General features: G+C 36.7%; 1 long non-coding RNA gene and 2 pseudogenes across 9 annotated transcripts; 2 read left to right on the top strand and 1 right to left on the bottom strand.

Annotated features, from left to right (window-relative positions):
* The first annotated feature begins 3,455 nt into the window (after nucleotides 1-3,455).
* LOC148195989 (uncharacterized) lies at nucleotides 3,456-25,060 on the top strand. Of its 8 annotated transcripts, XR_015780824.1 has the most exons (9): nucleotides 3,456-3,929; nucleotides 4,720-4,814; nucleotides 5,244-5,280; nucleotides 5,399-5,470; nucleotides 6,835-6,971; nucleotides 7,729-7,796; nucleotides 8,743-8,787; nucleotides 20,334-24,790; nucleotides 24,825-25,060. It is a non-coding gene; the product is annotated as an uncharacterized LOC148195989 (long non-coding RNA). The 8 variants fall into 8 exon arrangements; XR_015780826.1 differs by lacking the exons at nucleotides 8,743-8,787; nucleotides 20,334-24,790; nucleotides 24,825-25,060 and adding an exon at nucleotides 4,158-4,388 and having other exon boundaries at nucleotides 3,558-3,929; nucleotides 7,729-8,003; XR_015780825.1 differs by lacking the exons at nucleotides 8,743-8,787; nucleotides 20,334-24,790; nucleotides 24,825-25,060 and adding an exon at nucleotides 4,143-4,388 and having other exon boundaries at nucleotides 3,558-3,929; nucleotides 7,729-8,003.
* LOC148195991 (G-type lectin S-receptor-like serine/threonine-protein kinase At1g67520) lies at nucleotides 8,747-13,794 on the bottom strand (annotated as a pseudogene). The gene is made up of 8 exons (XR_015780797.1): nucleotides 12,935-13,794; nucleotides 12,350-12,457; nucleotides 12,051-12,250; nucleotides 11,224-11,434; nucleotides 10,847-11,083; nucleotides 10,611-10,761; nucleotides 10,209-10,537; nucleotides 8,747-10,133 (listed from the first exon to the last, which is right to left on the bottom strand). The product of XR_015780797.1 is annotated as a G-type lectin S-receptor-like serine/threonine-protein kinase At1g67520 (transcript).
* On the top strand, nucleotides 13,845-18,898 carry LOC148195990 (G-type lectin S-receptor-like serine/threonine-protein kinase At1g67520; annotated as a pseudogene).
* Nucleotides 25,061-25,190: the final 130 nt, after the last annotated feature.

The following is a 25,190-nucleotide window of genomic DNA, read 5'->3' as shown; positions in this document are numbered from 1 at the left end:
ACCGTTCAACATTTCTCATTGAATGAATTGAACATTTGCTTGGAATTCTCTCCCATGTGCCGTGAAGTGGTCGCCCAAATGTTGTCCAATTTTGCAAAATTCTGCACTAGAAAGCATGCAGCTGTGGCCTTCATATGTGGTCCCCTTCATCATTTATTCTAAATGCTTGCCAAAGAAGAAGTCAAAAGTTTTTACTGCAAATGGCCGTGTGTTTGTCTCCGCCTTTATTCCAACTTCTATTTTTGCCAAAATGAATTCTTGAATGGGTAAACCGTGACCATTTTGTATGTGCTACTAGACTCTTCAAAATTAATTTTTGTTTACAAATGAATTTGGCATCTCTTTTCTTATTTTGGAGTAAAGTGTAATTGATGTAGCAATTTCTTTTGACCTCCAAATATCCTAAAATATTTCCAATATTTTCCTTTTAAGGAGAATAATGAAAATAATTAATCATAGATAATTCAAATTAATCAAAATAAGAATTATCAGTCAAAATAAGCACAATTATGAAAAACAAGAAAATACTGGACAATTAAGCACAATTTCCCGATTAAATCCAGTACAATAGACTAAGTGAAGTGAACAAAGTATTGACTCATCAAAATATACCACACTTAGTGTTTTGCACTCCTAGGCAAAATCAAGACGCAATCAGGGAATAGTTCAAAGGACATCAAAGGACTGAGACAGACGCAGCATACAGAAAATAAAAACTCGCAAGAAAATAAATAGAATTTACAAAGTTCTCAAGAAATCTGGACAGAGAAGAGATGTAGACAATATCCAACACAGAATCAAAGAAAAGCAGATACTTACAGAAATCTTCCAAGCAATTCAAAGTATGGCAAAAATAATTAATAAGTTCAAGAGGTGAATCAAAAATAACAAAACCTCACGGATGCACTATCAGTGTTTCTCTCAAGTGTCTAAGGTAAAGAATTTTCAACTCAATGCACTCAAGAAAGCAAACACAAGCAGACTTGGCAAGTTTCTAATTGCAACACTTAAAACATATGCATGCTCAGATCAAAAGGTCTTTTATGGTTATAATGGGGCCAAGGACAGGGAGGATAAATATGGATAAGTAGCTATAGTTCAAAAGAAATAGAGGAGCAATGGGAATAAGTGTAAATACAGTCAAATCTCACCCAAACCTCTAATTCAATCCTCTTCTCGACTCCATTATTCACAAAATTATTTTTTTCATTTTTTTTTTCTTTCTCATCATTTCCATTTTTCATCCTGTCTCTTTTCTTTTTTTTTTCTTTATCACACAACAGGATCATATTTTCTAAAACAAATCAAGATTAGGAACCAACTCGCCAATTTATCTGAATTCCCAAGAAGACCACACTTTTTCACAAAACACTTCTATAGCTCCAGACTTTCCTAAGGTTAAGGTCATTATATTTTTCACTTAGAGCTAGTGTATGAGCTTTAAAACAAAGAAATGAATACAGTATAGGCTCAAAAGGGGTATCAAAGGATAATAACAAGGTAGGCTTATTTGGCTAAAGAGGCTCAAGAATAAAAATGCCTTTATCATTTCTAAACATGCATATCCATCAAGAATTATCAAAAAGAATCAAGCCAAGGCATATGTGCAAGCAATCCAGATACATATCACACACAAGAAAGAGAATAAAGTGGCTCAAATCTCACATAGGGTTTTTGTGTCATAATTAACTCAACCTCTTAAACATTATAATCATCTTCCAAACAGAGAAAAGCAAGGATTTCAAACCTTATCAATGAAGTGAAGGAAAAATCTACAACTTAGACAAAATCCAGAATTGAAGAGAAAAATGTAAAATTTATTTCACCCAAAACACACTAAAAACAACTTAAAACAGAAAAAATTTAACACTCAAAACAAAAAATTTAACACACAAAACAAAGAAAAATCAGAGTCTCTCCCAATAGACCACACTTAAACTACACATTGTCCTCAATGTGTTCTACGCATACATCAGCAATCAAAACAGGAAACATATGATGGACAAGTGCAATAAAAGTAGGAAAAAGGGAGAGAAAGAAAATGCAAACTCCCGTAGGTTATGGTGGAAGCTGCCAATTTTGGACTTGTAGGGAGATATCTGCCACTTCAGTATCCAGCCAGGAAGTTTTGAGGACGAACTGCTTCATCCTCCAGATCTGATCTAGCAGTGAAATGTTTTCCACAGCTGGATCTGAACAGTGATTGTTGATGAGCCGGTTCAGCAGGTGCTTATTACTGTTGAAACTTTTGTGAATGCTGACACCTTTGTCTTCCAGCATGGGTGCATGTTGGTCAAATTCATTTGTGTCTCCTGCAATAGGGTTAGTGCAATTTGGTTCCACAGAAATTTCATGCAGGGGTATAACACCCAAATCCAATGTAACAGGCTGAACCTCAGATACATCCTCAGAACATGAATCAATTTCAAAATTACAAACTATATCAACCACAGACTCAAATTCATGTTCAATGCATGGAGAATAATCATTTGGATGTGACATCAAAAAGTGGTTCTCATCATGCACAGAGGGAAAATTAAACACATGCTCATTAAGAATATAATCATCAACATACCCCTCAACAATATAATCATCAATATAATCAAATTGAGGTATGCTTACCTCCTCTTCCTTGAAGATTGCTAGAGTGTGGGAAGATGAAGGTAGTCTACCTATCTCAGAAGTACTGCTTATTCCTGCCTGGGCCTCAAAATCTTCATCAGTCTCTTTAGGTGCAAGAGTGGCCATCTGCCTGATCTGATCAGTCATATTCTTCATGGCAGCTTGAGTTTCCTGCTGGATTTTCGAACTGAATTCTCTGTATGGTCATCTGCTCTATTAACTCCTTCAATGTGGGTTCAGAAGTAGAAGGCTGAGGAGCTATTTGAGTAGGAGCATCATACTGTTGACTCTCGTATTGTGGGACTGGCGGAGGGATAAAAGTATCCTGAGATGGTGCTTCCTGATATTTCTGTGGAGTATCATACCATCCCAACCTTATGTCATTCCGTCCAGAATCGTGGTTGTAACTATTTTGCACACGGGGAAATTTCTTCAGAAATTGACTCTTAAGATTTTCCCATCTGATGACGAATCCTCGAGGAAGACGATCTTTCCAATCCCTTGCTGCTCCTTTTAATGAGTACGAAAATGCCCTTAAGAAAACCTGATCATCTGTGACATTTGGAGGTTTCATTGTAGAACAAATTCTATAGAAATTTTCCAAATGTTCATGTGGGCATTCACCTACAAAACCATGAAACTGGGACAGCATTTTTATCATTCCAGTGTTGAGATAAAGATGATCACCTTCCCTATTTGGTGGAACTGGCTCCCAAGGAGAGCTCTCAAAAGTTGGAGGATGAGCCATATTTTTCTCAACTGAAAAGTCAACAGAATTACAATACCATGCAGAGGGAGAATCATAATTATAGGCACTCGCAGAATAAGCACTATTCCCATAATTAAAATAGATAGACATGGAAAGTAAAAAACTAAAAACTAAAAATTACGAAACAGATAAAACAAAACACATTTATACATGCAACACGCACACACAAAACAGAACATAATTTTTTAAAAAGAAATTGAATTTACTAGTCACGGAACCCTCGACCTCTCTCTCTCGAGAACCCTAATTCCACCTTTATTCCCTGCAACTTTCATTCCACCTCTCTTCTCTCTCGACCTCTCCTCTCGAGCCTTAATTCTATTTCACATTTCTCTGCAACCTTCCTTCCAGCTCTCCTCTTCCTTTCATTCTTCGTTCTTCTTGCATATAACTCTCACATAAAGTTATAAACACTGAAACAACGACAGCAAGTTTCACCGTCTTCACCCTCTTACTTTCCTTTTTCGCAGGGACACACAACATAAGCTTCTCTCGTTTTCGTTTTCAACCGCTCTCAAAACCCTCTAAAAGCATCTCGGTAAACCCTTTTCCTTTTTCTTATAATTTTCTATGTTTAAATATTTGTATAAAAATTATGATATTTATCTTAAAGAGTTGAACGATCGATTTTCTTAAATCACCATCGTCAACTCTTCCTGCACGATCGGTGGAACTCTATTAGGGTTCCAGAATATCATCTGCGTCTTTGTGAGGATAAGAAAATTTGGGTTTCTGAGAATAAAAAAATTAGGTTTTTTGAGGACAGGAAGGAAGAGAAGTGGGAATGAAGGAAATTTTGGGATAAAATCAAGAAGGAGGAAGAAAAAGGTGGTGATAATAAGTTTAGAGGCATTCATGAGGCAAGGTTAAGGAAGAAGACACTGAAGGTGTCCATGGCTCAACTTCTTCCAAGGACACTGTATTTGACAACCAAGGTTGTTGGTGTCAGTGCGTTTGCAGATGTAGGAGCTCATCCGAGGATATATCTTTGGTCGAGGTTTTTTCTTGTCAACCATTAATGCTTGTTTATGGAAATTAATCTAAACCCGTGGTGATTTTTGCAAGGAACTCGGGGAAGGGGATTGGGCTTTTCAATGTTTGATTATATATTAGTTTAACTTGGTTGGGAGTTTGGTGTGATTTATATTTTTCTATTTTGATGATGGTTATGACATGGATAGATATTGTTTTTGGAATAAACTGACTTTTAAAAGGATGGTTATATAGTGCCATGTTGTTGTCTTTGTGATGTTATGGGTGATCATTTTTGTTCAAATTCTCATCTGCATACCACATGATTAACCATTGGCCAGAGGTCTTTCCTGCAGCTACAGATTCACGCTACTTCCGTGACCTTGGATTACCAGCTATTGGATTCTCACCTATGGCAGACACCCCTCTTCTACTCCATGACCATAATGAGGTGATTCCTTTAATTTATTGTATGCATAATTGCTTGTTTTGTCAGTGAGCTTATTTGCATAAGAGTTATCATTGTCTTTAGAATCATATATCTGATTTGTTATTTAGAACTGAAGCTTGCATTAGACCTCGTACACTGGCATCCTGGGTTGACTTTTAGCCTCTTGAAAAACTCCTGTCTGCCACATCAGAGCATAGTTTTGGTAAAGAAAGTGTAACCATAAACACTTGGATATCTTATTTTTTGACAATTATATATTATGTGCTGTAGGAGACTGGCTTTGGTTATTCTTGCTACTGTTATGCTCTTTCTTGCATTTGTTGGATTCTATACGTTTCTTTTATCCTGTTTTAATACTTGTTTCTGTCTCTATGATAAAGATTTTTTGTCGACTCATGTGATTGTTTTTGTGGTCACAACTTTCTGCAGTATTATCAATATTTGGTCTGCAAGGTCTTGTATACTTGTAAGTTAAACTAGTTGAGCATTTTTCTATTTATTTTTTATTTTTTGACTTTGTAATTCTCAATAGTTTGTCCCATCTAATCACCAGCCATTAAATCATGTTCTTTTAATGACTGCAGCTTGATCCTCATTGGTTGGATTCTTGTTGCTGGCACATTTATACTTTGTGGTATATTTCTCTTTCTTCACAAGTAAGTCCCTTCTATCTTGTAGAATTTATATTGAAGTTTTTAGTTTTCACCTTTCAGTTACTCTGTAAACTTGTCTATTATGAGTCACTTATTTCGTGAAGTCCATTTTCTGGTATAATCACTTGTGTTGCACATGTATAACAAAAGCCTATTTTATTGCATATTTGCTTGTTGAATCTAGAACACTATAAGTGGAACGAGATTCCACACCCACATTCAATTTTTTTGTCTCTTCCTAAAAATAAATTTTATGCAAAACTTTCTTTTTTATATAGCTTTGGATACATTAGAACCAGCCTCCATTGATTTTCTTAATCTCTATTTCTCGGTTCAACCAACCCTTCCACAATCGGATTGTAGTCTTTTGAGCTAAGACAAACAGGAATCGCATCTTGCTTTGCGGTATTTTTCCTATTGGATTTTTTTTATTTGAAAATAAATTTAGGATTTGAAAATTCATTTTAGAATTAGAAAAAAAAATTCAAAACAGGATGTTCTGAAAAGTATTTTTTGATCTGAAATATCTTTCAAAATACTTGTTTAATAATTTTTTTATATTTCAGTTTTTGTGTTCTGAAAATATAAACGACAAAATTTTGAAACAAGTATTTTGGAAAGTAGTTTTAAATATAAAATTATCTTCTGAAAATTTCTTTCTTTTGTTTTGGATGGGTATTTAGAATATGTTTTTCGAATCTAAAACTATTTTTCGATCTTAAAATATTAAAAATAAGATGTTAGAATGTTTATTATATTTTTATTTACGAGTGATTTGGAAAATACCACTTTTATGGGGTGGAGGAAGTAGTTTATTCATGTTCGAAGTAAAGCCAATTTTATTTTGTGGGATAAGAATCGTTAGTGTCTCTATTCTAGTTACTTTTGGAATAAGTATTTAATTATAGTAATTAAACTGGCACAAATAGAAAATTAATTAACCTAGAATAAACATACTGCCAAAATACTCCCTCAGTTTTTGGTGGCTAAAGCTATTATTGTATATTCAATGGTTTTGTTGTTCATGGATCTTTATGGGATGACGCACACAAAACTTATGCAATAAATCTATAAATTATTAACATAAAGAAGAAAAATCCATATCTATTTTTTCTAATGTTATGTTCTGAGCGGTGACTAGAGCTGTCAAATTTTTTCAAAGCCCCAAGGCCAACCCTGCCTTTTCTACACTGAGGCCCATTTTGTTTGACCCACCTTTGAGGGGGCTTTTTCCAGAGCCCCTAGCCCCCAAAACCCCAGAAAATGGGTTGGGATTAAATTAGGGCCGGGTTAGCCCCTAGTCCCAAAACCCCATTTTTCTGTTTACCCTGGACATCCTGTTTTCTTGACAAACGTTTACCTTTAAGAGCTCCACAACAATCTACTGAGACGGCAGCGCATAGCAGTACAGGCGGCGGCAACACAGCACTTGACGGCAACACACGGTGGTATATGCGGCGACGATATCAACAATCGAGTGGTTGAAAGAAGAATCGTGAACGAGGTTAGGTTTTCTTTCAAATACTTCTTCTCGTGCTTTTAGTTTCACCGTGATGTTCTGAGAACAGTTTACTCGGGTTCCCAAATGAACACATCTTTCATCTATCATAAACTTATTCTCTACATTTCTCAATCTGGGTTAATCATCTCTCCATTACTTTTCAACCTTTTCTATATCTTTCTCTCTCTAAAAGCAATGCATTTTTTCTGATTACTTAAACATGTGGGGTTTTATTCTTGCCCCCCTTATCAAAGTCTCTCTGGATTTTTTTTTCTTTTTTCTTGAGTGATTTATTTGTAATGTTACTAATTTTAAGTATTTATAGTTCTTCAATGTTGAGTGAGTTCATGGGAGAGTGGGTATGATGAGTTGACTCAATTTATCTCCTTCTAATTTAGAAACACTTTTAAAAATCTAATTATAATCCAAAAGAAATTGGATCTGAAAACGGAACATGCTTTAACAAATTCTAGAACTTCAAATTGAAAACCATGTTTGGAAGAACCAAACTGTACCTTCTTCTTCGCAGCTTCCTTAATACCAAGAACATACATAACGCTCTCATCATGTTTGGTTATCCCTTAAAAATACACCCAAAAAGTATAATTCTTAAAAATATCACATAGGGTTGTTTTTACTATAAAGTTGGATAAGACTGCAAAATATTTGCTTCAACATGCAACTTTTCCCACTTTTTTTGTAACTTTTTTTCTCAATTGCTGTTGTTGGGGAATTGTAATATGCAATTTTTTGTGTGCAGAGCTTTGAAATTAAGGATGGAGACAGTTGCAAGTTATGAAGGCATGTACTATAATTACTTCAGCATAGGTACTTTAATGAAAATGTCTGGAGATGGTATCATGTCTATTTTAGTTTTTTAATGTCTTTAGTAGTAGTTGAGATTAATCATTGAGAAAGATGTTGTATATGTTGTGTTATTTTAAAACCAAATTGCTCCTTGAATTGTATTGATGCATTGCAAGAACTGTGGAATTTTTGCCTTCAATATAGAACCAAAATACTAATTACTCTTTACTATTTCATTATTCATTTCAATATTTCATAGTCTTTTATAAACATTTTCTATTTTCATTATCTCTAACTTTTCTTAAATTATTGGGAACTAATTCATTTCCTTTTTCACAATATTGTACTAGTTAAACCTCGGCAAGTGGGGATAAATTTTGACTTATCATTCTTTTAAATAAGTTTCTTTCTTTTCTATAAACCCTCCATCTCCAAAGACCAATGGCAAAGCGTAGAGCTGGTGAAAATTCTCTTTTTCCCTTTCACCTTTTATGTGATTTCTTAGTTTTTCCGTGTAGATGTACCTTGTGTCAAAGCATCCGTTCATGGAGATCTTGAAAGCAAAAGAAGCATGTTGCTTTATGATATTATGTTATGGCTTTCGCTTGAAAGAATATTTGGGTGGGAGCAAGTGAAGCTTATCGAGTTACTGTCTCTTTTGTCAAATTGTTATTCAATATTTTCATCAATGTTAAACATTATGAAATCATGATCCTTATTTTATTTTCTTTCCACATTTGTCACTGGAAAATGTTATCTCTTAAGCTTTGCTTCTGATATCAAACCCTGCACCTCTTTAAACTAATCACTATCTTTTTGTTTATAAAAAGATGAGAAAGAAGCTTTATTGCTTAATTTATAGCAGTAATTTGTTCTTATATGATCCGGATTCGTATCTTGTTTAGCTTATAGGCAGCCTATAAGTTTTAAACGTGGACAACCAACACACTGCTTGTTCTATTAACAGGTATTGCACTTTTGATTGCTACTCCACGGTATAAAAACATAACGGGTAAATGTTGCTAATGATCCATTGTTTTATCTGCCTTTTGTTTTATCCATGTACAAGAAAGGATGCATGATTGATTTGACTAGATTTTTTATTCTTTGGTGCCTACATAATGCCTTGTGTGAGTGATCTGTTTGGTATAATTTGATATGATGATTTTATATTTTTGTACATAAATTTTTGTAAAAAAAAGGCCCATGGGCTGGCCCTGACCCATAGGACTTTGGGGGCTTTTAGCCCTGGGGCCTTTTCAATAAAATTTTTTTTGGCCCTGTGGGCTTTTTTGGTCTCAACCAACGTGGGCTAGGGCCAAATCTTGTTAATGGGACTGACTTGACAATTCTAGCAGTGACAGAAGTTAGAATACCGTTTTTTAAATTGGATACTTTATCGAAATGTTGTACGAGAATTGACTGTTTCTACTTTAAACTATTGTTCTGCTTTAATATTGAATATAAGTACTACACCACAAAGATATCCAATTTAAAAATATGGAAAGTGTAATCAGCAGGAGGGAGGAGGGTTGAACAAGGGACGAGAGAGTGTGCTTCTTCTGGTATACACTTGAAAAATAAATGAGAAAATAAAGTTAAACGAACTCTGAAATTTAAACCAAACTCACAAAGCTTGAAACAAAGTCATCCTAAATCTTATTCCAAAGCTTAAACTTCAGCATTGGAATTCCCTAAAAATTAATGAATAAAGCATATATGATTAAGAATCAATTCAAATACATGAGAGTTCACAAGGTTACATCATTCCCCAACAACAAATAGAGTTTAGTTTCCCCTAGACCTGGAGAAACTAGATGTACAATGGAAAAACATGAGATATAAAACCCTAAGAGTAGAAGAGGAAGCTTTCGTCTCCAAATCCGCCTTCAGAGAGTAAAAGAGTGTGCTGTTGCGTTGCTCCAACTAGAGATACAAAATCTAGAGCGCCTAGGTCCTTTAAATAAAGTTGGAAAAGAGTAGAAATAGGGCCCGGTCCAAAAGAGTCGAAATAGAGCAAAAATTGGGCCGGATCAGCAACGCACACCGCTCGTGCGCCCCATTTCGCCGCTCAGGCGGTGGACGTCCATTTCCGTAAGGCTTGAGCCATCAATTTTGCCCGGGCTTCGGGTGTCCGACGCTCGAGCGGCCTAGCCCGCCCGGGCGGCGGGCGTCGATTTGTCCACGCCAAGCCTCCTGTAGGTCGCCCAAGCTTCGTGCGGTTCCCTCTTCTGGTGCTTTTCTAGGCCTTTCTCAGCTCTATATCCTATTTCAAGCTTGAAACAAAGTCATTCTAAATCTTATTTCAAGCTTAAACTTCAGCTTTGGAATTCTGCATGTAAGATGCATGGCCTTTGTCTGCACGTGTCAAGAAAAAAAGGAAAATATCAGTGTACTTCATCACACTGTAATTAAAATATGAAAAGTGCTCACCTTGATTCTATTTCTTAGGAATCACTCATGTTTATTGTAGAAGCTGTAATTTCTACTGCAGAATCAGTACAAGACCCCTTTGAAGATAAATTTTCATGAAGGATCTTTTTTCCGACATAGAATGTTGGTGTTTGAGGTAAGGAAACTATTGCACTTTTGTTTGTCAACATTGATACAATCTCAGACATGGTGGGTCGATCATCTGCATAATGTTCTACACACAACAGACCAATATGAATGCATCTTTGTATTTCATCAGGATCAATAGACTCCTTTATTGATGGATCAACTAACTCTGAACATGCACCTTCTTTCCATAACTCCCATGTCTGTCAATATTTTACTCAAATTAGAAATATGGAACAATAAGAAAAAATAACACAATGTGACTAATTTACATACATGTCCTAATAGATTTAATGGCCGATCAACATCATAGCAACCAAGGCTTCTTCTTCCACTAACAATTTCAAGTAACAACACTCCAAAACTATACACATCAGACTTTGTAGAGAAAGCTCCTTCCATCATATATTCTGGAGACATGTAACCACTACAAGAAAAACTAATTTGTAACATGATGAAATCATTTTTATATATTCATTGAAAATGGAACCAAGAGAGTTTATCAAGCTCACTGTGTTCCAACAATTCTGTTGGTATTTGAGGCTGACTCATGTTGTGTGAATATTCTCGCCATTCCAAAATCTGAAATTTTTGGATTCATGGTTTCATCTAAAAGAATGTTGCTAGATTCATGTCTCTGTGAATGACTCTGAGTCTTGAATACTTGTGAAGATAAAGTAATCCTTGAGAAATTCCTTTTATTATTTTGAAGCGCTTCTTCAAATCTAGTAATTTGCCTCTTGTACCATCTTTCAATTGTCAACATTTATATTTTGATGGGTTAGTATGTGTATCAAACAACGTTGACTAGAAGTTTTCCCATATAAGTATTCTAATTGACGCATAATAAAAGAACACATAATTAAAAGGAGTCCTGTATATTTCTCACCGAATATATAGAAATCCAAACTTTTATTAGGCATGTACTCGTAAATTAGAATCTTCTCTTCTTCATAAATGTAACAACCAAGTAGTTGTACAAGATTCATGTGTTGAAGTTCACATATTAGTGTTAGTTCATTTTTAAACTCCACAATTCCTTGTCCAGATGTTTTTGAAAATCTTTTTACAGCAATCTGTTGCCCTGTTGGAAGAATTCCCTGAAATAACAGTAAAATAACAAATATTAAGTACTCTAATTGACACATTTTGTTAATGCATAACTTCATTGATTTCAAGTCACCTTATAAACAGGTCCAAAGCCTCCTTGTCCTAACTTATTCTCCGATGAAAATCCATTTGTTGCTTCCATAACTGATGTATAATTAAACACTGTTGGCATCTTTCAATTGTCAACATTTATATTTTGATGGGTTAGTATGTGTACCAAACAACGTTGACTAGAAGTTTTCCCATATAAGTATTCTAATTGACGCATAATAAAAGAACACATAATTAAAAGGAGTCCTGTATATTTCTCACCGAATAGATAGAAATCCAAACTTTTATTAGGCATGTACTCGTAAATTAGAATCTTCTCTTTTTCATAAATGTAACAACCAAGTAGTTGTACAAGATTCATGTGTTGAAGTTCACATATTAGTGTTAGTTCATTTTTAAACTCCACAATTCCTTGTCCAGATGTTTTTGAAAATCTTTTTACAGCAATCTGTTGCCCTGTTGGAAGAATTCCCTGAAATAACAGTAAAATAACAAATATTAAGTACTCTAATTGACACATTTTGTTAATGCATAACTTCATTGATTTCAAGTCACCTTATAAACAGGTCCAAAGCCTCCTTGTCCTAACTTATTCTCCGATGAAAATCCGTTTGTTGCTTCCATAACTGATGTATAATTAAACACTGTTAGGCCATGTCCCTTTTTTAAATCATCTTCAAAATCTTCCATTGCAGATGACCGACTACAAGTTGCCAAGTATGCCATCTTCGTCACCTTCCTTCGACTCTTCTTCTCTGTTTGATGAATGTGAGAAAGATTAAAATATACACAAAGTATCAAAAGACTGAGCTTAGTGCTGTATGTACTAATCTGATTTTGAAGTACGTAACAACCTTGAAACACATATTTTCTCTTCTTTAAGGCTAGGCAAATAGTCAATAGACAAATTGCAAGTAGAGCTGCTGCTGCTACTACAACTATCCATGTCCACTTTTTTGTACCTGCATAGAATTTTTACTTAAGTAACAATGGATATTGTTATTATAAGTTTTGCAAAGACTGCTTTCTGTTAGCCGACACACAATCTTGACTGTATGTGATTAAGGTATATAAAAAACCTGATTGAATTAAATTTATCAAAATATTATGTTTTATGATGTACAAAACTGATTTTGAAGTACGTAACTACCTTGAAACACATATTCGTTTCTTTACGGCTAGACAATTAGTGAATAGGCAAATTGCAAGTAGAGCAGTTTCAAATCCACTTTTTTTACCAATGTAGAATGTTTACAATTAATATTGTAACTTTTCAACAAACAGCAATGACTGATTTCTCTTAGGGGACAAACAATCTTTAGTGTATGTGACTACATTAAAAAAAATAACCGATTGAGTTAAAAAATTAGAAAAAATCGTACATAAAGTAAACAGTAGTATAAACTAAAGAAATCAATCGAACAATATATTTAACTTACCCTTATGAAGAGACAACGTGTTCACCAACAAAGAATATACATCTAGTTCCATTTGAGTAAAAATCCATGAATCCAATGCAAGTACAATTACTCCAGCAACTGGCCTCACAATCACTGTGACCATAACTTACATTTGCTTCACTGCTTAAATTGTTAAATCTGATGAAACCAGTATGTTTCTAAAATACATCACCAGGATTCCTACACTTGGGTATATCCTGCCATCTTTGGCAACCTCCGTCAGTGTTGTTATATCCATAACACAAATAAGCCCTTGCAACATATACTTCACCATCAGATATCTGCCCAATATTTGATAACGTCCACGTTCGAACAGGGTCTTCATTTTTTGCAGTTGTGAAAGAGAAGGAGTTTTCGTCCCCGTTAGACACAAGTGTGTACTTCAACCTGCGTTGCGCATCCTCTGAAATGTACTCAAATCTATTGTTCCTCAGTTTCCCACTTTGCCAACAAACTTTTCCCCGTCTCCTTATGATCAATTCTTGTTCAACGTGTTCCCATTCAAGGCTAAAGGCACATGGAGAGGGAAGTGCATTGGTAAACCCTGAAACCACTAACGAACGATGGCCTGTTTTGTGATTAACACCTAATTTCTGGGTGGGGAGCAAAGTGTCAGTGGGATAATCAAAACTCTGCCACAAGAGAGTGTTTGTTCCATTAGGGTGAAGTTGTTGAAGCACAAAGTTGCCTGTGTCCAACAAAGTGGCCTTAGTGTTGTAGATAGCTTTTGGTGGAGAATACAGGATTATTGGCTTCCCTCGTTGAGATTCAATTTTCAGCACCCCTGAGCGGTTAAGTGACAAAACTGCAGAGTCCTTGTCAACAGGTTGGTTTTTCATCTAAACTTCAGAACTTGGTTATAATTTCAAATAAAAGTCCTGAAGTTTAGATGAAAAACCAACCTGTTGACAAGGACTCTGCAGTTTTGTCACTTAATCGCTCAGGGGTGCTGAAAATTGAATCTCAACGAGGGAAGCCAATAATCCTGTATTCTCCACCAAAAGCTATCTACAACACTAAGTCCACTTTGTTGGACACAGGCAACTTTGTGCTTCAACAACTTCACCCTAATGGAACAAACACTCTCTTGTGGCAGAGTTTTGATTATTCCACTGACACTTTGCTCCCCACCCAGAAGTTAGGTGTTAATCACAAAACAGGCCATCGTTGGTTAGTGGTTTCAGGGTTTACCAATGCACTTCCCTCTCCATGTGCCTTTAGCCTTGAATGGGAACACGTTGAACAAGAATTGATCATAAGGAGACGGGGAAAAGTTTGTTGGCGAAGTGGGAAACTGAGGAACAATAGATTTGAGTACATTTCAGAGGATGCGCAACGCAGGTTGAAGTACACACTTGTGTCTAACGGGGACGAAAACTCCTTCTCTTTCACAACTGCAAAAAATGAAGACCCTGTTCGAACGTGGACGTTATCAAATATTGGGCAGATATCTGATGGTGAAGTATATGTTGCAAGGGCTGATTTGTGTTATGGATATAACAACACTGACGGAGGTTGCCAAAGATGGCAGGATATACCCAAGTGTAGGAATCCTGGTGATGTATTTTAGAAACATACTGGTTTCATCATATTTAACAATTTAAGCAGTGAAGCAAATGTAAGTTATGGTCACAGTGATTGTGAGGCCAGTTGCTGGAGTAATTGTACTTGCATTGGATTCATGGATTTTTACTCAAATGGAACTGGATGTATATTCTTTGTTGGTGAACACGTTGTCTCTTCATAAGGGTAAGTTAAATATATTGTTCGATTGATTTCTTTAGTTTATACTACTGTTTACTTTATGTACGATTTTTTCTAATTTTTTAACTCAATCGGTTATTTTTTTTAATGTAGTCACATACACTAAAGATTGTTTGTCCCCTAAGAGAAATCAGTCATTGCTGTTTGTTGAAAAGTTACAATATTAATTGTAAACATTCTACATTGGTAAAAAAAGTGGATTTGGAACTGCTCTACTTGCAATTTGCCTATTCACTAATTGCCTAGCCGTAAAGAAACGAATATATGTGTTTCAAGGTAGTTACGTACTTCAAAATCAGTTTTGTACATCATAAAACATAATATTTTGATAAATTTAATTCAATCAGGTTTTTTATATACCTTAATCACGTACAGTCAAGATTGTGTGTTGGCTAACAGAAAGCAGTCTTTGCAAAACTTATAATAACAATATCCATTGTTACTTAAGTAAAAATTCTATGCAGGTAAAAAAAGTGGACATGGATAGTTGCAGTAGCAGCAGCAGCTCTACTTGCAATTTGTCTATTGACTATTTGCCTAGCCTTAAAGAAGAGAAAATATGTGTTTCAAGGTTGTTACGTACTTCAAAATCAGATTAGTACATACAGCACTAAGCTCAGTCTTTTGATACTTTGTGTATATTTTAATCTTTCTCACATTCATCAAACAGAGAAGAAGAGTCGAAGGAAGGTGACGAAGATGGCATACTTGGCAACTTGTAGTCGATCATCTGCAATGGAAGATTTTGAAGATGATTTAAAAAAGGGACATGGCCTAACAGTGTTTAATTATACATCAGTTATGGAAGCAACAAACGGATTTTCATCGGAGAATAAGTTAGGACAAGGAGGCTTTGGACCTGTTTATAAGGTGACTTGAAATCAATGAAGTTATGCATTAACAAAATGTGTCAATTAGAGTACTTAATATTTGTTATTTTACTGTTATTTCAGGGAATTCTTCCAACAGGGCAACAGATTGCTGTAAAAAGATTTTCAAAAACATCTGGACAAGGAATTGTGGAGTTTAAAAATGAACTAACACTAATATGTGAACTTCAACACATGAATCTTGTACAACTACTTGGTTGTTACATTTATGAAAAAGAGAAGATTCTAATTTACGAGTACATGCCTAATAAAAGTTTGGATTTCTATCTATTCGGTGAGAAATATACAGGACTCCTTTTAATTATGTGTTCTTTTATTATGCGTCAATTAGAATACTTATATGGGAAAACTTCTAGTCAACGTTGTTTGGTACACATACTAACCCATCAAAATATAAATGTTGACAATTGAAAGATGCCAACAGTGTTTAATTATACATCAGTTATGGAAGCAACAAACGGATTTTCATCGGAGAATAAGTTAGGACAAGGAGGCTTTGGACCTGTTTATAAGGTGACTTGAAATCAATGAAGTTATGCATTAACAAAATGTGTCAATTAGAGTACTTAATATTTGTTATTTTACTGTTATTTCAGGGAATTCTTCCAACAGGGCAACAGATTGCTGTAAAAAGATTTTCAAAAACATCTGGACAAGGAATTGTGGAGTTTAAAAATGAACTAACACTAATATGTGAACTTCAACACATGAATCTTGTACAACTACTTGGTTGTTACATTTATGAAGAAGAGAAGATTCTAATTTACGAGTACATGCCTAATAAAAGTTTGGATTTCTATCTATTCGGTGAGAAATATACAGGACTCCTTTTAATTATGTGTTCTTTTATTATGCGTCAATTAGAATACTTATATGGGAAAACTTCTAGTCAACGTTGTTTGGTACACTTACTAACCCATCAAAATATAAATGTTGACAATTGAAAGATGGTACAAGAGGCAAATTACTAGATTTGAAGAAGCGCTTCAAAATAATAAAAGGAATTTCTCAAGGATTACTTTATCTTCACAAGTATTCAAGACTCAGAGTCATTCACAGAGACATGAATCTAGCAACATTCTTTTAGATGAAACCATGAATCCAAAAATTTCAGATTTTGGAATGGCGAGAATATTCACACAACATGAGTCAGCCTCAAATACCAACAGAATTGTTGGAACACAGTGAGCTTGATAAACTCTCTTGGTTCCATTTTCAATGAATATATAAAAATGATTTCATCATGTTACAAATTAGTTTTTCTTGTAGTGGTTACATGTCTCCAGAATATATGATGGAAGGAGCTTTCTCTATAAAGTCTGATGTGTATAGTTTTGGAGTGTTGTTACTTGAAATTGTTAGTGGAAGAAGAAGCCTTGGTTGCTATGATATTGATCGGCCATTAAATCTATTAGGACATGTATGTAAATTAGTCACATTGTGTTATTTTTTCTTATTGTTCCATATTTCTAATTTGAGTAAAATATTGACAGACATGGGAGTTATGGAAAGAAGGTGCATGTTCAGAGTTAGTTGATCCATCAATAAAGGAGTCTATTGATCCTGATGAAGTACAAAGATGCATTCATATTGGTCTGTTGTGTGTAGAACATTATGCAGATGATCGACCCACCATGTCTGAAATTGTATCAATGTTGACAAACAAAAGTGCAATAGTTTCCTTACCTCAAACACCAACATTCTATGTCGGAAAAAAGATCCTTCATGAAAATTTATCTTCAAAGGGGTCTTGTACTGATTCTGCAGTAGAAATTACAGCTTCTACAATAAACATGAGTGATTCCTAAGAAATAGAATCAAGGTGAGCACTTTTCATATTTTAATTACAGTGTGATGAAGTACACTGATCTTTTCCTTTTTTCTTGACACGTGCAGACAAAGGCCATGCATCTTACATGCAGAATTCCAAAGCTGAAGTTTAAGCTTGAAATAAGATTTAGAATGACTTTGTTTCAAGCTTGAAATAGGATATAGAGCTGAGAAAGGCCTAGAAAAGCACCAGAAGAGGGAACCACACGAAGCTTGGGCGACCTACAGGAGGCTTGGCGTGGACAAATCGACGCACGCCGCCCGGGCAGGCTAGGCCGCTCGGGCGTCGGACACCCGAACCCGGGCAAAATTGATGGCTCAAGCCTTACGAAAATCGACGTCCACCGCCTGAGCGGCCAAATGGGGCGCCCGAGCGGTGTGCGTTGCTGATCCGGCCCAATTTTTGCTCTATTTCGACTCTTTTGGACCGGGCCCTATTTCTACTCTTTTCCAACTTTATTTAAAGGAGCTAGGCGCTCTAGATTTTGTATCTCTATCTAGAGCAACGCAACAACACACTCTTTTACTCTCTGAAGGCGGATTTGGAGACGAAAGCTTCCTCTTCTACTCTTAGGGTTTTATATCTCATGCTTTTCCATTGTACATCTAGTTTCTCCAGGTCTATGGGAAACTAAACTCTATTTGTTGTTGGAGAATGATGTAACCTTGTGAACTTTCATGTATTTGAATTGATTTTTAATCATATATGCTTTATTCATTAATTTTTAGGGAATTCCAAAGCTGAAGTTTAAGCTTTGGAATAAGACTTAGGATGACTTTGTTTCAAGCTTTGTGAGTTTGGTTTAAATTTCAGAGTTCGTTTAACTTTATTTTCTCATTTATTTTTCAAGTGTATACCAGAAGAAGCACATTCTCTCGTCCCTTGTGCAACCCTCCCTCCTGCTGATTACACTTTCCATATTTTTAAATTGGATATCTTTGTGGTGTAGTACTTATATTCATATTAAAGCAGAACAACAGCTTAAAGTAGAAACGACCAATTCTCGTACAACATTTCGATAAAGTATCCAATTTAAAAAACGGTCTTCTAACTTCTGTCACCGGACTCTCCGCTCAGAACATAACATTAGAAAAAATAGATACAGATTTTTCTTCTTTATGTTAATAATTTATAGATTTATTGCATAAGTTTTGTGTGCGTCATCTCGACTTATACTTTGAAGATTATAAATATGTTGTATTACGGTTTCTATATTGATGTCCATGCTACACAATATCCCAGTGACACTAATTTGGTACCCACCAGGAAAAGGGCTAATACCAAAACCCATACGAGGAATGGTCTGCAAACAATTGAATTTGATATTATTATAAGAGATTAAGTACATATCTAAATGGATTCTTGTAAAGGAAAATGTTTATGGAAAGACTTATTATTTAAGTAAATTGTTGAAAGTTACTTATATAGCTTGAAGTCAACAATTAAAAAAAAAAATAATTATTATTAGTTTTTTAGAAATTTAGCAAGTGTAGTTCTGGTGTACACTTGGAAGCCAGAACTATATATATACAACTATTTGTATTGAATTGGAGTCTTTAAATAAGAATTCTTTTGTTTCTAAGGTTGGAGCTAGCCAACTTTTGACTTTTGATATTTGGTATCATTTAGCTTGTGGCATTTGGAAATGATGGTGACCACAAAGGAAATGGAAATCTGGATGGAGTTGATAGAATAAATGTTCATATGTGCAAGAATCAACAAAGAAATTATTGGATTTGGCGCAACAAGTTGGGCCAAACTTCGCACGATGCGTACCGTGGGTTTAACTTAACTAGATCTAACATGGGTTTGACTCCACTTGACCCAATTTGAAGTCAACTTGACTAGGCCTGACAAGGGTCTAACATGACCTAACTCGACTTTATTGGGCTCGAGTGGGTTGTATTCAACTCAATCTGATATACTTTTGACTCGTCTGTCTAAGATGTGTCAACTTGATTCGATCCTACGTGGGTCCAACTCGATTTCAACTTTTGAAGGCTCGACTTAACTTGGCCAAACATGGGTCTGACCTCAGTCATCGGTTTCAACAGGTCAACAGGGCTCGTAGCGGTCGGTAAGATGTTACAATTGTGGGGGACCTCACCTCAAGTCTTTCTGTCCTCTGTTGGGAGGATACAGGAGATGTAATCGGTGTGGAAGAGAGGGCCACTATGAGAAAGATTGTCCTATGGGCAGAAGGGTTGTCTCGCGACCGCCGAGTGCTGAGAGATTTCAGCAAAGGAGTGGGGGTCGAGCATAAGCTGTAGGCCGAGTCTACGCAATGAAAGGATCAGAGGCAGCAAATTCAAGTAATCTTTTTATCAGTACTTGTTTTTTGCATGAAGTATCTTGTTGTGTGTTGTTTGTCTCGGGGGCAACACATTCCTTTATCTCAAAGGAATGTGTTGAAAAGTTGAGTTTATCAATCGAGGATTTACAGTTTGATCTGGTGGTGTCAACCCCAGCAGCTGGTGTAGTTCAGACATCTACCATGTGTGCTAGATGTTAAGTTGAGGTTGAGGGTCGTAGGTTCAAAGTGAACCTTATCTGTTTACCTCTCAAAGGTTTGGAGGTAATTCTAGGAATGGATTGGTTAGCCGCCAATCATATTCTTATAAATTGTGGTAAGAAGAAGTTGGTGTTTCCAAAGGAAGAAAAGAAGATGTTGTCGGTCGGTCAGTTGAAGCAAGAGTTAAGAGAAGGGCTAGTTGTTTTCTGGTGCTATTGATAACGATTTAAAATCCGTTATCTGTGATGTAATTTTGATATTAAATACACCCTTTTTGACTTAGAAACTTGCTTGGACTCATGCTTTTTCATTAAGTTGTGTGAATAAGAGAGTTGAGGTTAAATTTGATGATTTTATGACTAATTCTCTTTGTTTTGATAGAAAATAAGTTAATACAGGAAGCAGAGATGAAGTGCTAAGGATATAGAGCTCAGAAAGGCCTAGAAAAGCACCAGAAGAGGAAACCGCACGAAGTTTGGGCGACCTACAGGAGGCTTGGGCGTGGACAAATCAATGCCGCCGCCCGGGCGTCGGACACCCGAAGCCCAGGCAAAATTGATGGCTCAAGCCTTATAGAAATCGACGTCCACCGCCCGGGCGGCCAAATGGGGCGCCCGAGCGGCGTGCGTTGCTGATCCGGCCCAATTTTTGCTTTGTTTCGACTCTTTTGGACCGGGCCCTGTTTCTACTCTTTTCCAACTTTATTTAAAGGACCCAGGCGCACTAGGTTTTGTATCTCTGGATAGAGCAACACAACAACACACTCTTTTACTCTCTAAAGGCGGATTTGGAGGCGAAAGCTTCCTCTTCTACTCTTAGGGTTTTATATCTCATGCTTTTCCATTGTACATCTAGTTTCTCCATGTCTATGCGGAACTAAACTCTATTTGTTGTTGGGGAATGATGTAACCTTGTGAACTCTCATGTATTTGAATTTATTCTTAATCATATATGCTTTATTCATTAATTTTTAGGGAATTCATGTGTTTTAATGCTTGCTCTATTTAACTCATTTAGTTGCATGATTTATGAATTGCATGAGTGTCAGAAGGTTCCTTACAATTCAGGTTCTTGTTGAATTCTCCCAAGGGTAATATTTCTCAAGAATGAGGGTATGAGTACTTGGTCGTCTCAAGCTCTTGATCTTCAGACTTAATTTTCTACGAACGTTAGGAATTGCACAAACTAGGAATTAAGGCAGGCTTATTGCGCAGAGGGATTGAGTTCTAAGTACTTTAGTGAGTGACGTTAACATTAATGCATAAAGAGGAATTCTTATATACATGAGAGGGAACCTGGTGAAATCTAACTCCAACAACATATTCATCTCATATTAAACGACATTCGTTCATCTTTGTGTTACTCTACTATTGCATTCATATTTTATTTTATGTTTTTGCATCGCAAACCAATGATATCGTTTATTTTAAGTCTTAATTAATTAATTTAACACACGACTGTTTAGTGCCGAGAGTCCTCTGGGATATGATACTTGGTCTTACCATTTTATATTACTTGTGTGATTTAGTACACTTGCCAATCTGTCAACAAGTTTTTGGCGCCGTTGTCGGGGACTCACGGTTTAAACTATTCTATTTGTGTGATTCTTAATTAATTTTGGCTTTATTTTATTTTACTTTATTTGATTTTACTTTATTTTATTTTATTCGATTTTATCTTTTATTTTATTTATATTTTTGTGCTAAGAATATTCTCTAGGTTTTTTTTTTGGTTTATGCAGAATACAGTTAGGACTCGAAGCACCAAAAGTTCTGAACCTCTTCTTGAAGGACTTGAGACTAGTAAAAGACCACGGAGAAAGACACTATCTAGAGTTCCTTCTCTAGAACGAATTTCACAGGTCCTACAATCTGATCAGGAAAGCATGGAGAACAGTGAAGGCAGGCGTACTTTGGCAGATTATGCAACTGTTGTTGGCCCTTACCGTTTTCACAGCATTGCAAAGCCAACGGTCAACGCCACAAGCATGGAGCTGAAGCCTGCGTTGATCCATCTAGTAAAAAGTAACAAGTTCAATGGATTGTCCAATGAAAGTCCATATGAGCATCTGACCACTTTTAATGAGATTTGCAACACTGTGCAGCTGAATGGAGTGCTAGATGATGTTATAAGACTGAGTTTGTTTCCTTTTTCACTGGGAGGAAACACTAAACTATGGCTAAACTCTTTGCCTGAAAACAACTTTACTAGGTGGGAAGATGTGGTTGCCAAATTTTTGACTAAATACTTCCCACAGTCAAAGATCAACAAAGGGAAGCAGGAAATATCTTCTTTCAACCAAGGCATGGAGGAATCATTAGGGCAAGCATGAGATAGATACAAAAGCTTGCTGAGAAAGACACCTACTCATGGTTTTGATGAAGCAACAGTAGTCATTCTTTTCCTTGGAGGTCTGTGTTCACAAACCAAATTGATGTTGGATGCCTCAATTGGAGGCAATATCAAATGCAAGACTCCAGAGGAAGCTTATGAGTTAATTGACAACATGACTACCAATGATAATGAGATGCACAATGAAAGAAAAACTTCCTCACAACCTAAGGGAGTTTTACAGCTACAGTCTTATGATGCCTTGCTTGCTCAAAATAAAATTATCACTCAACAATTGGAGATTTTGACAAAGAAACTTTCTCAACCATCAAAGGAGTGCCAGAATGTTTCACAAGTTCAACAACAACTCTATGATCCATGTGGTGGTGATCATATTAATGGTCAATGTGCAGTGCCCAAGAATCTCAATGAGAATGTGAACTACATGGGCAACCAGTTCCATCCCAACAACTACAATCAAGGGTGGAAATCCCATCCAAGCACAAGACAAAGCCAATTTGGGCAAACTGGTGGACAATTCAATTGACCACCACAACAACAACAACAATAGTGGCAACAACAACACTCTCTATTTGACAGAACTACAAAGCTTGAGTAGACCCTCCAACAATTCATGCAGGCATCTGTGTCCACTCAGAAAAGCACTGAACCTGTTATAAGAAACTTGGAGATGCATGTTGGCCAAATGGCCAAGAAATTAGAAGAGATGCCTATCAAAAGTTTTGGGGCTAATACTGAAGCTAACCCCAAAGAAGAATGTAAGGCCATTGTGAGTATGAAAGATGAGAGAGAGATGACATTTATTCTTTCACAACTTAGTGTTATGTTGCTATTTCTTTTTCTTATGTTCCAGAAAGAATAACTCTCAGCTCACCACTTGTGCAAACCATCGTGCAGCTTAGTCTCTCCATATTTGAAGCACCCTATCAGGCATAAACCACAGAATCTGCTTGCTTTCATGTACTTGTGGTTGTGGTGGAGTACTCGTATTCATGTTGAAGCAACAAATGACACTTTAAATCCTGGTGGTACACTGAATTACACAACAGGAATATGTTCAAAAAAGGTCACATATTGTCTAGGTTGTACTCCGTTTACTGGTGGTGAGAACGTATACTTGGTTATAATTTCAAATAAAAGTCCTGAAGTTTGGATGAAAAACCAACCTGTTGACAAGGACTCTGCAGTTTTGTCTTGAATCTCAATGCGGGAAGCCAATAATCCTGTATTCTCCACCAAAAGCTATTTACAATACTAAGGCCACTTTGTTGGACACAGGCAACTTTGTGCTTCAACAACTTCACCCTAATGGAACAAACACTCTCTTGTGGCAGAGTTTTGATTATCCCACTGACACTTTGCTCCCCACCCAGAAGTTAGGTGTTAATCACAAAATAGGCCATCGTTGGTTAGTGGTTTCAGGGTTTACCAATGCACTTCCCTCTCCCGGTGCCTTTAGCCTTGAATGGGAACACGTTGAACAAGAATTGATCATAAGGAGACGGGGAAAAGTTTGTTGGCGAAGTGGGAAACTGAGGAACAATAGATTTGAGTACATTTCAGAGGGTGCGCAACGCAGGTTGAATTACACCCTTGTGTCTAACGGGGACGAAAACTCCTTCTCTTTCACAACTGCAAAAAATGAAGACCCTGTTCAAACGTGGACGTTATCAAATATTGGGCAGATATTGGATGGTGAAGTATATGTTGCAAGGGCTGATTTGTGTTATGGATATAACAACACTGACGGAGGTTGCCAAAGATGGCAGGATATACCCAAGTGTAGGAATCCTGGTGATGTATTTCAGAAACATACTGGTTCCGTCAGATTTAACAATTTAAGCACTGAAGAAAGTATAAGTTATGGTCACAGTGAATCTTTCTTAGGATTTGGTAAGGCCCAACGAACTTGGGAGATAACTTCTTGGGTCGAACTGCCCTGCCTACTCCAGTGGTCGGATTCAGCCTAAGGAAAACGTGATCTCCTGCATTGAACTCCAACGGCCTTCTTCTTCTATCCGCGTAGGACTTCTGTCTGCTCCGCGACGTCTTCAACCTTTCTTGAATCAATTTCACCTTCTCGGTCGTCTACTGAATAAGTTCGGGTCCTGTCAATACTTTCTCTCCTTCTTGAAACCAACATAGTGGCGTGCGACACTTCCGTCCGTAGAGAGCTTCAAAGGGAGTCATTCCAATGCTGTACTGGAAACTGTTGTTGTAGGTGAACTTCACTAAAGGCAAGACTTTATCCCAGACGCTCATGTGATTTAGGACGCATGTCCTTAGTAAGTCCTCGAGCGTCTGGATGGTTCTCTCGGATTGACCGTCCGTTTGAGGGTGATACACCGAACTCATTTGAAGTTTGCTGCCCAGCTCGCTTTGTAACGATTGCCAAAACCGATATGTGAATCTCGTGTCTCGGTCAGAGATGATGCTCGAAAGCACTCCATGCAACCGAACGATCTCTTTGATGTAGAGTTGAGCAAGTTTCGTCATTGACATCTTCAAGTTGACCGCTAGGAAGTGGGCGCTCTTAGTTAATCGATCTACTATAACCCAGATGGAGTCGTGATTCTTGACCGTGCGGGGTAAGTGGGTCACGAAGTCCATCGAGATGCTATCCCACTTCCATTCAGGAATTTCCAACTACTGTAGTAAACCGCTCGGCCTCTGATGTTCCGCCTTTGCACGCTGACAAGTTAGACACGATGCCACAAAACGAGCGACATCGTTCTTCATTCCCGGCCACCAGAAAGATTTCCTGAGGTCTTGATACATCTTAGTCATGCCAGTGCATGCTAAGACAACTTTGGTGTCCCTCCTCCAAGATAATCCTCTTCAGTTCGCCGTCGTTCGGAACGCAGGTCCTACCCATGTAGTGTAAGA

Source organism: Vigna umbellata, chromosome 7 (assembly GCF_029865625.1).
Source record: "Vigna umbellata cultivar VRB3 chromosome 7, Vumbellata_1.0, whole genome shotgun sequence".
In the NCBI taxonomy this organism is placed as follows: domain Eukaryota; kingdom Viridiplantae; phylum Streptophyta; class Magnoliopsida; order Fabales; family Fabaceae; genus Vigna; species Vigna umbellata.
Note: the sequence above shows the minus strand (reverse complement) of the source record. Positions and strands in the feature narration are given on the sequence as shown.